Source organism: Leuresthes tenuis, unplaced genomic scaffold (genome assembly GCF_036924035.1).
Source record: "Leuresthes tenuis unplaced genomic scaffold, fLeuTen1.0.hap1 SCAF_10, whole genome shotgun sequence".
In the NCBI taxonomy this organism is placed as follows: Eukaryota; Metazoa; Chordata; class Actinopteri; order Atheriniformes; family Atherinopsidae; genus Leuresthes; species Leuresthes tenuis.
The window spans coordinates 28,065,657-28,079,811 of NW_027325364.1; the positions used below are offsets into that span (position 1 = coordinate 28,065,657).

The 14,155-nt window shown below is 41.8% G+C and overlaps 1 non-coding gene across 1 annotated transcript; it reads right to left on the reverse strand.

Annotated features, from left to right (window-relative positions):
- Window positions 1–187: 187 nt before the first annotated feature.
- On the reverse strand, window positions 188–301 carry LOC140317368 (U5 spliceosomal RNA). Its single transcript, XR_011917689.1, has one exon. It is a non-coding gene; the product is annotated as a U5 spliceosomal RNA (small nuclear RNA).
- Window positions 302–14,155: the final 13,854 nt, after the last annotated feature.

The window sequence follows — 14,155 nt, forward strand, 5'->3', positions numbered from 1 at the left end:
GAGCACTCTTCAGCCCTTTTAAATGGTATAACTTTGCACTCCCGCATGCTCCAGCAAGCACCATTCAAGCAACAACTTTGCACTCCAGCTTCGAACATCGGCACAATCGCAACAAGTAAGGCGACTCTACTCAGAGAAGTCACTCTGCACAGTAACAAGATTTCTTTTGCACAGACAGAAAGGGCTTCACCCGCAAAGGTAAAGCCTGCCAAAAATAGAAACAACTCATTAGTGCTGCTCTCCACGAAAGTCTTTAGTAAAAGGCGAAAGACTTGTATGTTATGAAGAGAAACCAGAGTACGATTATCCGTCACTGCGGGAGCAGGGCATCAGGCTAGTTGCCATAGCCACCTTCCCCATGGTGAGCGTTGCTTGGTTGAAACGCTTGCCCCTGTGCAATCGACAAGGCAGCAACAAAAACACCACGGGAACACCGTATTGAGGCTTTGTTCTGACCGCTCATTCGGTGTCGCGTTTCTTTCAAGCAATTCTCCCGGTTAGCCCACACTCGGCTCGCTCCCAGAGCCGTGTTAAAGTCTACTTTGCATTCACTCTCTTTTCTCAGCAGACTCTTGGGATTTTATCTATAAAATGAATTCCTTCACTCAAACTATGTTAAAACTGCTTTGTCCTTCATATTTACCATGTCTAGAAAGATTTAAACAAAAAAAAAACAACGTTGTACTTTGCAGTAAAAGAAAGAGCAAATCTAAAGTTTCAGGAATCCGAGAATAAGCTTACTTTCATGAGTTCTTCACGATTTCGGATTTTGCTATAAAATGAATTCCTTCACTGAAACTAAATTAAAACTGCTAAACCGCTAATCTGTTACATGTAAGGCAGATGTCAAATTCACCGAAATAGGATCTAAGGGTATTCGGCCAATCGAGCTGTAGCAGCTTTGGTAAAAGAGTATAAGTTGAAGAGTTTGTGAATAAAGGTGTGCGCACACATAGTGAGCTGTAGGAAAATAGGCAGGGAGCAATGCCGGCTGGGGTATAAGTTCTTGTATGTTGTCTGACTGTTTGATTTGAATGTGTTGTGTAAGTGTCCTGTTGAATGTTACATGTTTGGGCTTTGACACGCTTCACTGTGGTTGTTACTGTGTGGTGTGTCCTGAAATGTTATATGTTTGGGCTGTGTGACATGCTTAATGCTTGTCAGTAGCTACCCACTTATTCATATATAGCAACTGACAACATAAGAAGTCTGGACATACTTTGATAGTAGTTGTAGAAGTATCCTTATTGATAATAGATAAACTAATTCATAGTGATAGAACAGTAGATGAACAGGTGCCTGCACATGTCTCATGAAAATAAAATGGGTGTATGATTGCTGACGGCAGAGCAATACTGCCAAACTTATGAGTTCTTGTGGCAAACTTGATTCAGTGTCTTGACGTGTATACGCTGTTTCGCTGACTTGATTGTCACAAGAAACAAAGTGTGTTTGATAAGATCCGACCATTTTATTACGGGAGGATCAGTATGTATGGATTCTGATGTGACTGATAAACCCATTCGTATCGTAAGCATAATCTAATACGTGAGACAACGCCCTGGCACACAATCAAAAAAAAAAAGAGAGTCCCCACAGTCCATAATGTAGAAAAGAGAGAAAAAAGCCTTTCTGATTTGGTGTGTGTGCTCACAGTGCAGAGTGTAGAGAAAAGAGAGAAAAGAAAGCCGTTTTGGTGTCACGGGTGTTGTGACTTACACACACACATTTCTGAATTGAGAAAGGAAATTATTTTAGAGGAAGCACTAGAGTTTAGATCCCACATTTGTTGATAGGCATTCATTTATTTCTTCACTTCTGATGAAGTTTCAACAATAAACAACAAACTTTGTATCATGAGAAAGAACCAGACTCATTCTTCAGGAATCCGAAAATAAGCTCTATTTTACGAGTTATGCACGAATTCGGATTCTCCTATTAAACGAATTCCTTAACTCTAACCAAGTTAAGACTGCTTTGTCCTTCATATTTATTCATGTCTAATCAAGTTTCAACGATAAACAACGTTGTACTTTGTAGAATGAGAAAGAACTTCTTCAGCAATAAGCATCTCTCGACATATGACGAAATACAGATTTTGCTATAAAATTAATTCCTTCTATCAGCCTGACTTAAAACTGTTTGTCCTCCTTATTTATCCACTTCAAATCAAGTTTCAACAATTAAAAAAATGTTGTAGTTTGAGAAAAAACAACTTAATCTTAAGCAATCAGTAGGGTAAGAAAGGGTAAGAAAAGGTGCAAATGCCAACCATACATCACTAAAAGGTGGAGCGGAAGTATTCGGCTGTAAGTAGGTGCGAATGCCTGACAATGTATGATCAAAAGAGGGAGCGGAGGTTTTCGGCTGCAAGGTCTGAATGTCCAACCATAATTTGTAAAAACCGGGGAAGAAAAGGCTCGAAAGCCCGACTATACACCAACAAAAGCGGGAGCGGAGGTGTTCGGCTGCAAGTAGGTGTGAATGTTCGACCATAATTTGTAAAAAGCGGGTAAGAAAAGGTTCGAATGCCCGACTATATATTAACCAAAGCAGGAGGAGAGGTCTTCGGATAAGAGTGGGTGAGAATTTACAACCATAATCTATAAAATGCGGTGAAAAAAAAGGTGTGAATACCCCATAGAACACTAAAAGGTAGAGCGGAAGTGTTCGGCTGCAAGAAGGTGTGAATGTCTGACCATAGTTTGTAAAAAGCGGGTAAGAAAAGTTTCGAATGCCCGAACATACACCATCAAAGGAGGGAGCGGAGGTGTTCCGCTGTAAGAAGGTGTGAATGTCCGACCATAGTTGGCAAAAAGCAGGTAAGAAAAGGTTAAAATACCCGATTGTACACAATCAATAGCGGGAGCAGAGTTGTTCCGCTACTAAAAGGTGTGAAAGTCCGACCATGGTTTGTAAAAAGCGGGTAAGAAAAGGTGCGAATGCCCGACAATGTATGATCAAAAGAGGGAGTGGAGGTTTTCGGCTGAAACAAGGTCTGAATGTCCATCCATATTTTGTAAAAATCTGGGAAGAAAAGGCTCGAAAGCCCGACTATACACCATCAACAGCTGGAGCGGAGGTGTTCAGCTGCAAGAAGGTCTGAATGTCCATCAATAATTGCTAGAAAACATGGAAGAGAATTTTCGAATATCAAACCGCACATGATCATTAGCGGGAGAGGAGGTGTTCAAATGCAAGAAGGTGTGAATGTCCACCCATAATTACTGCAAAATGGGTAAGAAAAGGTACGAATGCCCAACCATACATGATCCTAACAGGGAGCGGAGGTGTTTGGCTGCGACAAGGTGTGTATGTCCACCCATAATTAATGAAAAGCGGGCAACAAGTAGGTTTGAATACCCATCATCAAAAGCAGGAGTGGATGTGTTCGGCTACAAGAAGGTTTGAATGTCTGACCATAGTTTGTAAAAAGCGGGTAAGAAAAGGTTCGAATGCCCGAACATACACCATCAAAAGAGGGAGCGGAGGTGTTCCGCTGTAAGACGGTGTGAATGTCCAACAATAGTTGGTAAAAAGCGGGTAAGAAAAGGTTAAAATACCCGACTGTACACAATCAATAGCGGGAGCGGAGTTGTTCGGCTACAAGAAGGTGTGAAAGTCCGACCATGGTTTGTAAAAAGCGGGTAAGAAAAGGTGCGAATGCCCGACAATGTATGATCAAAAGAGGGAGTGGAGGTTTTCTGCTGCAAGAAGGTCTGAATGTCCAAACAATAATTTTGTAAAAAGCGGGGAAGAAAAGGCTCGAAAGCCCGACTATACACCATCAAAAGTGGGAGCGGAGGTGTTCAGCTGCAAGACGGTCTGAATGTCCATCAATAATTGGTAGAAAACATTAAAGAAAATTTTCGAATATCAAACTGCACATGATCATAAGCGGGAGAGGAGGTGTTCAGCTGCAAGAAGGTGTGAATGTCTACCCATAATTACTGAAAAATGGGTAAGAAAAGGTGCGAATGCCTAACCATACATCATCAAAAGAGGGAGCGGAGGTGTTCCGCTGTAAGACGGTGTGAATGTCCGATCATAGTTGGTAAAAAGCGGGTAAGAAAAGGTTAAATTACCCGACTGTACACAATCAAAAGAGGAAGCGGAGTTGTTCAGCTAAGAGAAGGTGTGAAAGTCCGACCTTGGTTTGTAAAAAGCGGGTAAGAAAAGGTTCGTATGCCCGAATATACACCATCAAAAGCGGAAGCGGAGGTGTTCGGCTGCAAGATATTGTGAACGTCCGACCAAAGTTTGTAAAAAGCAGTTAAGAAAAGGTTCGAATATCCAACCATACATAATCAAAAGCAGGAGCAGAGCTGTTCGACTGCAAGTAGGTGTGAATGTCAGATCATAATTTGCAAAAAGCTGATGAGAAAGGGTGAGAATGCCCGACTATACACCATCAAATGCGGTAGCGGAGTTGTTCGGCTGTGAGTAGGTGTGAATCTCCAACCATAATTGCTGAAAAATGTGTTAGAAAAGGTAAAAATGCCGGTCCATACATAATCAAAATCGGGAGAGGTGGTGTTCAGCTGCAAGAAGGTCTAAATGTCCATCAATAATTGCTAGAAAACATGAAAGAAAATTTTCGAAAATCAAACCACACATGATCATAAGTGGGAGAGGAGGTGTTCAGCTGCAAGAAGGTGTGAATGTCCACCCATAATACCTGAAAAATGGGTAAAAAAAAGGTGCGAATGCCCAACCATACATCATCAAAAGCAGGAGTGCATGTGTTCGGCTACAAGAAGGTGTGAACGTCCAACCAAAGTTTGTAAAAAGCAGTTAAGAAAAGGTTCGAATATCCAACCATACATAATCAAAAGCGGGAGCAGTGCTGTTCGACTGCAAGTAGGTGTGAATGTCAGATCATAATTTGCAAAAAGCTGATGAGAAAGGGTGAGAATGCCCGACTATAAACCATCAAATGCGGTAGCGGAGTTGTTCGGCTGTGAGTAGGTGTGAATCTCCAACCATAATTGCTGAAAAATGTCTTAGAAAAGGTAAAAATGCCGGTCCATACATAATCAAAATCGGGAGAGGTGGTGTTCAGCTGCAAGAAGGTCTAAATGTCCATCAATAATTGCTAGAAAACATGAAAGAAAATTTTCGAAAATCAAACCACACATGATCATAAGTGGGAGAGGAGGTGTTCAGCTGCAAGAAGGTGTGAATGTCCACCCATAATACCTGAAAAATGGGTAAAAAAAAGGTGCGAATGCCCAACCATACATCATCAAAAGCAGGAGTGCATGTGTTCGGCTACAAGAAGGTGTGAACGTCCAACCAAAGTTTGTAAAAAGCAGTTAAGAAAAGGTTCGAATATCCAACCATACATAATCAAAAGCGGGAGCAGAGCTGTTCGACTGCAAGTAGGTGTGAATGTCAGATCATAATTTGCAAAAAGCTGATGAGAAAGGGTGAGAATGCCCGACTAAACACCATCAAATGCGGTAGCGGAGTTGTTCGGCTGTGAGTAGGTGTGAATCTCCAACCATAATTGCTGAAAAATGTGTTAGAAAAGGTAAAAAATGCCGGTCCATACATAATCAAAATCGGGAGAGGTGGTGTTCAGTTGCAAGAAGGTCTAAATGTCCATCAATAATAGCTAGAAAACATGAAAGAAAATTTTCGAAAATCAAACCACACATGATCATAAGTGGGAGAGGAGGTGTTCAGCTGCAAGAAGGTGTGAATGTCCACCCATAATACCTGAAAAATGGGTAAAAAAAAAGGTGCGAATGCCCAACCATACATCATCAAAAGCAGGAGTGCATGTGTTCGGCTACAAGAAGGTGTGAACGTCCAACCAAAGTTTGTAAAAAGCAGTTAAGAAAAGGTTCGAATATACAACCATACATAATCAAAAGCGGGAGCAGAGCTGTTCAACTGCAAGTAGGTGTGAATGTCAGATCATAATTTGCAAAAAGCTGATGAGAAAGGGTGAGAATGCCCGACTATACACCATCAAATGCGGGAGCGGAGTTGTTCGGCTGTGAGTAGGTGTGAATCTCCGACCATAATTGCTGAAAAATGTGTTAGAAAGTGTAAGAATGCCGGTCCATACATCATCAAAAGCGAGAGAGGTTGTGTTCGGCTGCAAGTAGGTGTGAATGTCCAGCCATAATTACTCACAAACGGGTAAGAAAAGGTAGTATTGCCAGACCATATATGATCAAAACAGGGAGCGGAGGTGGTTCAGCTGCAAGAAGGTTTGAATGTCCGACTAAAGTTCAAATATATTAACAAAAGCGGGAGGAGAGGTCTTCGGATGAGAGTGGTTGAAAATTTCCAACCATAATGTATAAAATGCGGTGAAAAAAAGGTGTGATAGAACACTAAAAGGTGGAGCGGAAGTGTTCGGCTGCAAGAAGGTGTGAATGTCCGACTATATTTGGTGAAAAGCAGGTGAAGCAAGGTCTGAATGCCCAACCTTACATCATCAAAAGCGAGATCAGAGGTGTTTGGCTGCAAGAAGGCCATAGTTTGCCAAAAGCGGGTAAGGTGCGAATGTCCGACTAAATATCAACAAAAGTGGGGGCGGAGGTCTTCGGATGCAAGTGGGTGTGAATGTCCGACTATATTTGGTGAAAAGCAGGTGAAGCAAGGTCTGAATGCCCAACCTTACATCATCAAAAGCGAGATCAGAGGTGTTGGGCTGCAAGAAGGCCATAGTTTGCCAAAAGCGGGTAAGGTGCGAATGACCGACTAAATATCAACAAAAGTGGGGGCGGAGGTCTTCGGATGCAGGTGGGTTTGAATATCCCACCATACAAGTATGGTGGAGAGGAAGCTGTGAATGGCCGACCATAGTAAAAGGCGGGTGAGAGAAGGTGCGAATGTCAAACCATACATAATCAAAAGAGGGAGCGGAGGTGTTCCGCTGTAAGACGGTGTGAATGTCCGACCATAGATGGTAAAAAGCGGGTAAGAAAAGGTTAAATTACCCGACTGTACACAATCAAAAGAGGGAGCGGAGTTGTTCAGCTAAGAGAAGGTGTGAAAGTCCGACCTTGGTTTGTAAAAAGCGGGTAAGAAAAGGTTCGTATGCCCGAATATACACCATCAAAAGCGGAAGCGGAGGTGTTCGGCTGCAAGATATTGTGAACGTCCGACCAAAGTTTGTAAAAAGCAGTTAAGAAAAGGTTTCAATATCCAACCGAACATAATCAAAAGCGGGAGCAGAGCTGTTCGACTGCAAGTAGGTGTGAATGTCAGATCATAATTGCTGAAAAATGTGATAGAAAAGACTAGAATGCCGGACAATACATCATCAAAAGCGGGAGAGGTGGTTTTTCGGCTGCAAGTAGGTGTGAATGTCCAGCCATAATTACTCACAAACGGGGGAAGAAAAGGTAGTATTTCCAGACCACACATGATCAAAACAGGGAATGGAGGTGGTTCAGCTGCAAGGTGTGAATGTCTGACTAAAGTTTGTAAAAACCGTGTAAGACAAGGGGCGAATGCCCGACAATGTATGATCAAAAGAGGGAGCGGAGGTTTTCGGCTGCAAGGTCTGAATGTCCAACCATAATTTGTAAAAATCGGGGAAGAAAAGGCTCGAAAGCCCGACTATACACCATCAAAAGCGGGAGCAGAGGTGTTCAGGTGCAAGAAGGTCTGAACGTCCGACCAATAATTACTGAAAAATGGGTAAGAAAAGGTGCGAATGCCAAATCATACATCATCAAAAGCAGGAGCGGATGTGTTCGGCTACAAGAAGGTTTGAATGTCCAACCATAGTAAGTGATAGGTGGGTAAGAAAAGGCTCGAATGCCCGACTATACACCATCAAAAACGGAAGCGGAGGTGTTCGGCTGCAAGACGGTGTGAACGTCCGACCAAAGTTTGTAAAAAGCATTAAGAAAATGTTCGAATATCCAACCAAACATAATCAAAAGCGGGAGCAGAGCTGTTCGACTGCAAGTAGGTGTGAATATCAGATCATAATTTGCAAAAAGCTGATGAGAAAGGGTGAGAATGCCCGACTATACACTATCAAATGTGGGAGCGGAGTTGTTCGTCTGTGAGTAGGTGTGAATGTCCGACCATAATTGCTGAAAAATGTGTTAGAAAAGGTAAGAATGCCGGACCATATATCATCAAAAGCGGGAGAGGTTGTGTTCGGCTGCAAGAAGGTGTGAATGTCCAGCCATAATTACTCACAAACGGGTAAGAAAAGGTACTATTGCCAGACCATATATGATCAAAACAGGGAGCGGAGGTGGTTCAGCTGCAAGAAGGTGTGAATGTCCGACTAAAGTTTGTAAAAAGCGGGTAAGACAAGGTGTGAATGCCCGACAATGTATGATCAAAAGAGGAGCGGAGGTTTTCGGCTGCAAGAAGGTCTGAATGTCCACCCATAATTACTGAAAAATGGGTAAGAAAAGGTGCGAAAGCCCAACCGCACATGATCATAAGTGGATGAGAAGGTGTTCGACTGCAAGTAGGTGTGAATGTAAGATCATAATTTGTAAAAAGCGGGTAAGAAAAGGTAAGAATTCCCTAACCATAAATTATCAAAAGCGGCTGCAGAGTTTCGGCTGGTATTTATCAATGTCTAGATAGATTTCAACAAAAAACAACGTTGTACTTTGCAGTAAAAGAAAGTGCAAATCAAAAGTTTTAGGAATCCGAGAATAAGCTTATTTTCATGAGTTCTGCACGATTTCGGATTTTATGTATAAAATGAATTTCTTCACGCAAACTAAGTTAACACTGCTTTGTCCTTCATATGTACCCATTTCTACATATATTTCAAGCATAAACTTCCTCATACTACCCTGAATGAGAAAGAGCCACACTTGTGATTAAGCCATACCTCCCTTTTGAGGAGTTCTGCATGATTTGGGATTTTATCTATAAAATTAATTCCTTCACTCAAACTATGTTAAAACGGCTTTTACCTTCATATTTATCAATGTCTTGATAGATTTAAACAAAAAAACAACGTTGTACTTTGCAATAAAAGAAAGAGCAAATCAAAAGTTTTAGGAATCCAAGAATAAGCTTATTTTCATGAGTTCTGCACGATTTCGGATTTTATGTATAAAATGAATTAATTCACTCAAACCAAGTTAAAACTGCTTTTTCCTTCATATTTATCAATGTCTAGATCGACTTCAACAAAGAACAACATTGTATTTTGCAGTAGAAGAAAGAGCAAAACTGAAGGATCAGGAATCCGAGAATAAGCTTCTTTTCATACGTTCTGCATGATTTGGGATTTTATGTATAAAATGAATTCCTTCACTCAAACTAAGTTAACACTGCTTTGTCCTTCATATGTACCCATTTCTACATATATTTCAAGCATAAACTTCCTCATACTACCCTGAATGAGAAAGAACCAGACTTGTGATTAAGCCATACATCCCATTTGAGGAGTTCTGCATGATTTGGGATTTTATCTATAAAATCAATTCCTTCACTCAAACTATGTTAAAACGGCTTTTACCTTCATATTTGTCAATGTCTCGATAGATTTAAACAAAAAAACAACGTTGTACTTTGCAGTAAAAGAAAGAGCCAATCAAAAGTTTTAGGAATCCGAGAATAAGCTTCTTTTCATAAGTTCTGCATGATTTGGGATTTTATGTATAAAATGAATTCCTTCACTCAAACTAAGTTAAAACTGCTTTTTCCTTCATATTTATCAATGTGTAGATGGATTTCAACTTCTTCTACTGCAAAGTCCAATGTTTTTCTTTGTTGAAGTCAATCTAGACATTGATGAATATGGAAGGACAAAGCAGTTTTAACTTGGTTTGAGCAAAGCAATTTTATAGCAAAATCCGAGTTGTTCGGCTGTGAGTAGGTGTGAATCTCCAACCATAATTGCTGAAAAATGTGTTAGAAAAGGTAAAAATGCCGGTCCATACATAATCAAAATCGGCAGAGGTGGTGTTCAGCTGCAAGAAGGTCTAAATGTCCATCAATAATTGCTAGAAAACATGAAAGAAAATTTTCGAAAATCAATCCACACATGATCATAAGTGGGAGAGGTTGTGTTCGGCTGTAAGTAGGTGTGAATGTCCAGCCATAATTACTCACAAACGGGTAAGAAAAGGTAGTATTGCCAGACCATATATGATCAAAACAGGGAGCGGAGGTGGTTCAGCTGCAAGAAGGTTTGAATGTACGACTAAAGTTCAAATATATTAACAAAAGCGGGAGGAGAGGTCTTCGGATGAGAGTGGTTGAAAATTTCCAACCATAATGTATAAAATGCGGTGAAAAAAAGGTGTGATAGAACACTAAAAGGTGGAGCGGAAGTGTTCGGCTGCAAGAAGGTGTGAATGTCCGACTATATTTGGTGAAAAGCAGGTGAAGCAAGGTCTGAATGCCCAACCTTACATCATCAAAAGTGAGATCAGAGGTGTTTGGCTGCAAGAAGGCCATAGTTTGCCAAAAGCGGGTAAGGTGCGAATGTCCGACTAAATATCAACAAAATTTGGGGCGGAGGTCTTCGGATGCAAGTGGGTGTGAATGTCCGACTATATTTGGTGAAAAGCAGGTGAAGCAAGGTCTGAATGCCCAACCTTACATCATCAAAAGCGAGATCAGAGGTGTTGGGCTGCAAGAAGGCCATAGTTTGCCAAAAGCGGGTAAGGTGCGAATGACCGACTAAATATCAACAAAAGTGGGGGCGGAGGTCTTCGGATGCAGGTGGGTGTGAATATCCCACCATACAAGTATGGTGGAGAGGAAGCTGTGAATGGCCGACCATAGTAAAAGGCGGGTGAGAGAAGGTGCGAATGTCAAACCATACATAATCAAAACAGGGAGCGGAGGTGTTCTGCTGTAAGAAGGTGTGAATGTCCAACCATAGTTGGTAAAAAGCGGGTAAGAAAAGGTTAAAATACCCGACTGTACACAATCAATAGCGGGAGCGGAGTTGTTCGGCTACTAAAAGGTGTGAAAGTCCGACCATGGTTTGTAAAAAGCGGGTAAGAAAAGGTGCGAATGCCCGACAATGTATGATCAAAAGAGGGAGTGGAGGTTTTCGGCTGCAAGAAGGTCTGAATGTCCAACCATAATTTGTAAAAACCGGGGAAGAAAAGGCTCGAATGCCCGACTATACACCATCAAAAGTGGGAGCGGAGGTGTTCAGCTGCAAGACGGTCTGAATGTCCATCAATAATTGCTAGAAAACATGAAAGAAAATTTTCGAATATCAAACTGCACATGATCATAAGCGGGAGAGGAGGTGTTCAGCTGCAAGAAGGTGTGAATGTCTACCCATAATTACTGAAAAATGGGTAAGAAAAGGTGCGAATGCCTAACCATACATCATCAAAAGAGGGAGCGGAGGTGTTCCGCTGTAAGACGGTGTGAATGTCCGACCATAGATGGTAAAAAGCGGGTAAGAAAAGGTTAAATTACCCGACTGTACACAATCAAAAGAGGGAGCGGAGTTGTTCAGCTAAGAGAAGGTGTGAAAGTCCGACCTTGGTTTGTAAAAAGCGGGTAAGAAAAGGTTCGTATGCCCGAATATACACCATCAAAAGCGGAAGCGGAGGTGTTCGGCTGCAAGATATTGTGAACGTCCGACCAAAGTTTGTAAAAAGCAGTTAAGAAAAGGTTCGAATATCCAACCATACATAATCAAAAGCGGGAGCAGAGCTGTTCGACTGCAAGTAGGTGTGAATGTCAGATCATAATTTGCAAAAAGCTGATGAGAAAGGGTGAGAATGCCCGACTATACACCATCAAATGCGGTAGCGGAGTTATTCGGCTGTGAGTAGGTGTGAATCTCCAACCATAATTGCTGAAAAATGTGTTAGAAAAGGTAAAAATGCCGGTCCATGCATCATCAAAATTGGGAGAGGTGGTGTTCAGCTGCAAGAAGGTCTAAATTTCCATCAATAATTGCTAGAAAACATGAAAGAAAATTTTCGAAAATCAAACCACACATGATCATAAGTGGGAGAGGAGGTGTTCAGCTGCAAGAAGGTGTGAATATCCACCCATAATACCTGAAAAATGGGTAAAAAAAAGGTGCGAATGCCCAACCATACATCATCAAAAGCAGGAGTGCATGTGTTCGGCTACAAGAAGGTGTGAACATCCAACCAAAGTTTGTAAAAAGCAGTTAAGAAAAGGTTCGAATATCCAACCAAACATAATCAAAAGCGGGAGCAGAGCTGTTCGACTGCAATTAGGTGTGAATGTCAGATCATAATTTGCAAAAAGCTGATGAGAAAGGGTGAGAATGCCCGACTATACACCATCAAATGCGGGAGCGGAGTTGTTCGGCTGTGAGTAGGTGTGAATCTCCGACCATAATTGCTGAAGAATGTGTTAGAAAAGGTAAGAATGCCGGTCCATACATCATCAAAAGCGAGAGAGGTTGTGTTCGGCTGCAAGTAGGTGTGACTGTTCGACTAAAGTTTGTAAAAAGTGGGTAAGACAAGGTGCGAATGCCTGACAATGTATGATCAAAAGCGGGAGCGGAGGTGTTCAGCTGCAAGAAGGTCTACATGTCCATCAATAATTGCTAGAAAACATGAAAGAAATTTTTCGAAAATCAAACCGCACATGATCATAAGTGGGATAGGAGGTGTTCAGCTGCAAGGTGTGAATGTCCACCCATAATTCCTGAAAAATGGGCAAAAAAAAGGTGTGAATGCCCAACCATACATCATCAAAAGCAGGAGTGGAAGTGTTCGGCTACAAGAAGGTGTGAACGTCCAACCAAAATATGTAAAAAGCAGTTAAGAAAAGGTTCGAATATCCAACCAAACATAATCAAAAGCGGGAGCAGAGCTTTTCGACTGCAAGTAGGTGTGAATGTCAGATCATAATTTGCAAAACGCTGATGAGAAAGGGTGAGAATGCCCGACTATACATCATCAAATGCGGCTGTGAGTAGGTGTGAATCTCCGACCATAATTGCTGAAAAATGTGTTAGAAAAGGTAAAAATGCCGGTCCATACATCATCAAAAGCGAGAGAGGTTGTGTTCGGCTGCAAGTAGGTGTGAATGTCCAGCCATAATTACTCACAAACGGGTAAGAAAAGGTAGTATTGCCAGACCATATATGATCAAAACAGGGAGCGGAGGTGGTTCAGCTGCAAGAAGGTTTGAATGTCCGACTAAAGTTCAAATATATTAAAGAAAGCGGGAGGAGAGGTCTTCGGATGAGAGTGGTTGAAAATTTCCGACCATAATGTATAAAATGCGGTGAAAAAAAGGTGTGATAGAACACTAAAAGGTGGAGCGGAAGTGTTCGGCTGCAAGAAGGTGTGAATGTCCGACTATATTTGGTGAAAAGCAGGTGAAGCAAGGTCTGAATGCCCAACCTTACATCATCAAAAGCGAGATCAGAGGTGTTTGGCTGCAAGAAGGCCATAGTTTGCCAAAAGCGGGTAAGGTGCGAATGTCCGACTAAATATCAACAAAATTTGGGGCAGAGGTCTTCGGATGCAAGTGGGTGTGAATATCCAACCATACAAGTATGGTGGAGAGGAAGCTGTGAATAGCCGACCATAGTTTGGAAAAAGCGGGTAAGAAAAGGTTTGAATACCCGAACATACACCATCAAAAGAGGGAGCGGAGGTGTTCCGCTGTACGAAGGTGTGAATGTCCGATCATAGTTGGTAAAAAGCGGGTAAGAAAAGGTTAAAATACCCGACTGTACACAATCAATAGCGGGAGCGGAGTTGTTCGGCTACTAAAAGGTGTGAAAGTCCGACCCTGGTTTGTGAAAAGCGGGTAAGAAAAGGTTCGAATGCCCGAACATACACCATCAAAAGAGGGAGCGGAGGTGTTCCGCTGTAAGACGGTGTGAATGTCCGATCATAGTTGGTAAAAAGCGGGTAAGAAAAGGTTAAAATACCCGACTGTACACAATCAAAAGAGGGAGCGGAGTTGTTCAGCTAAGAGAAGGTGTGAAAGTCCGACCATGGTTTGTAAAAAGCGGGTAAGAAAAGGTTCGTATGCCCGAATATACACTATCAAAACCGGAAGCGTAGGTGTTCGGCTGCAAGAAGATGTGAACGTCCGACCAAAGTTTGTAAAAAAGCAGTTAAGAAAAGGTTCGAATATCTAACCAAACATAATCAAAAGCGGGAGCAGAGCTGTTCAACTGCAAGTAGGTGTGAATGTCAGAGAATAATTTGCAAAAAGCTGATGAGAAAGGGTG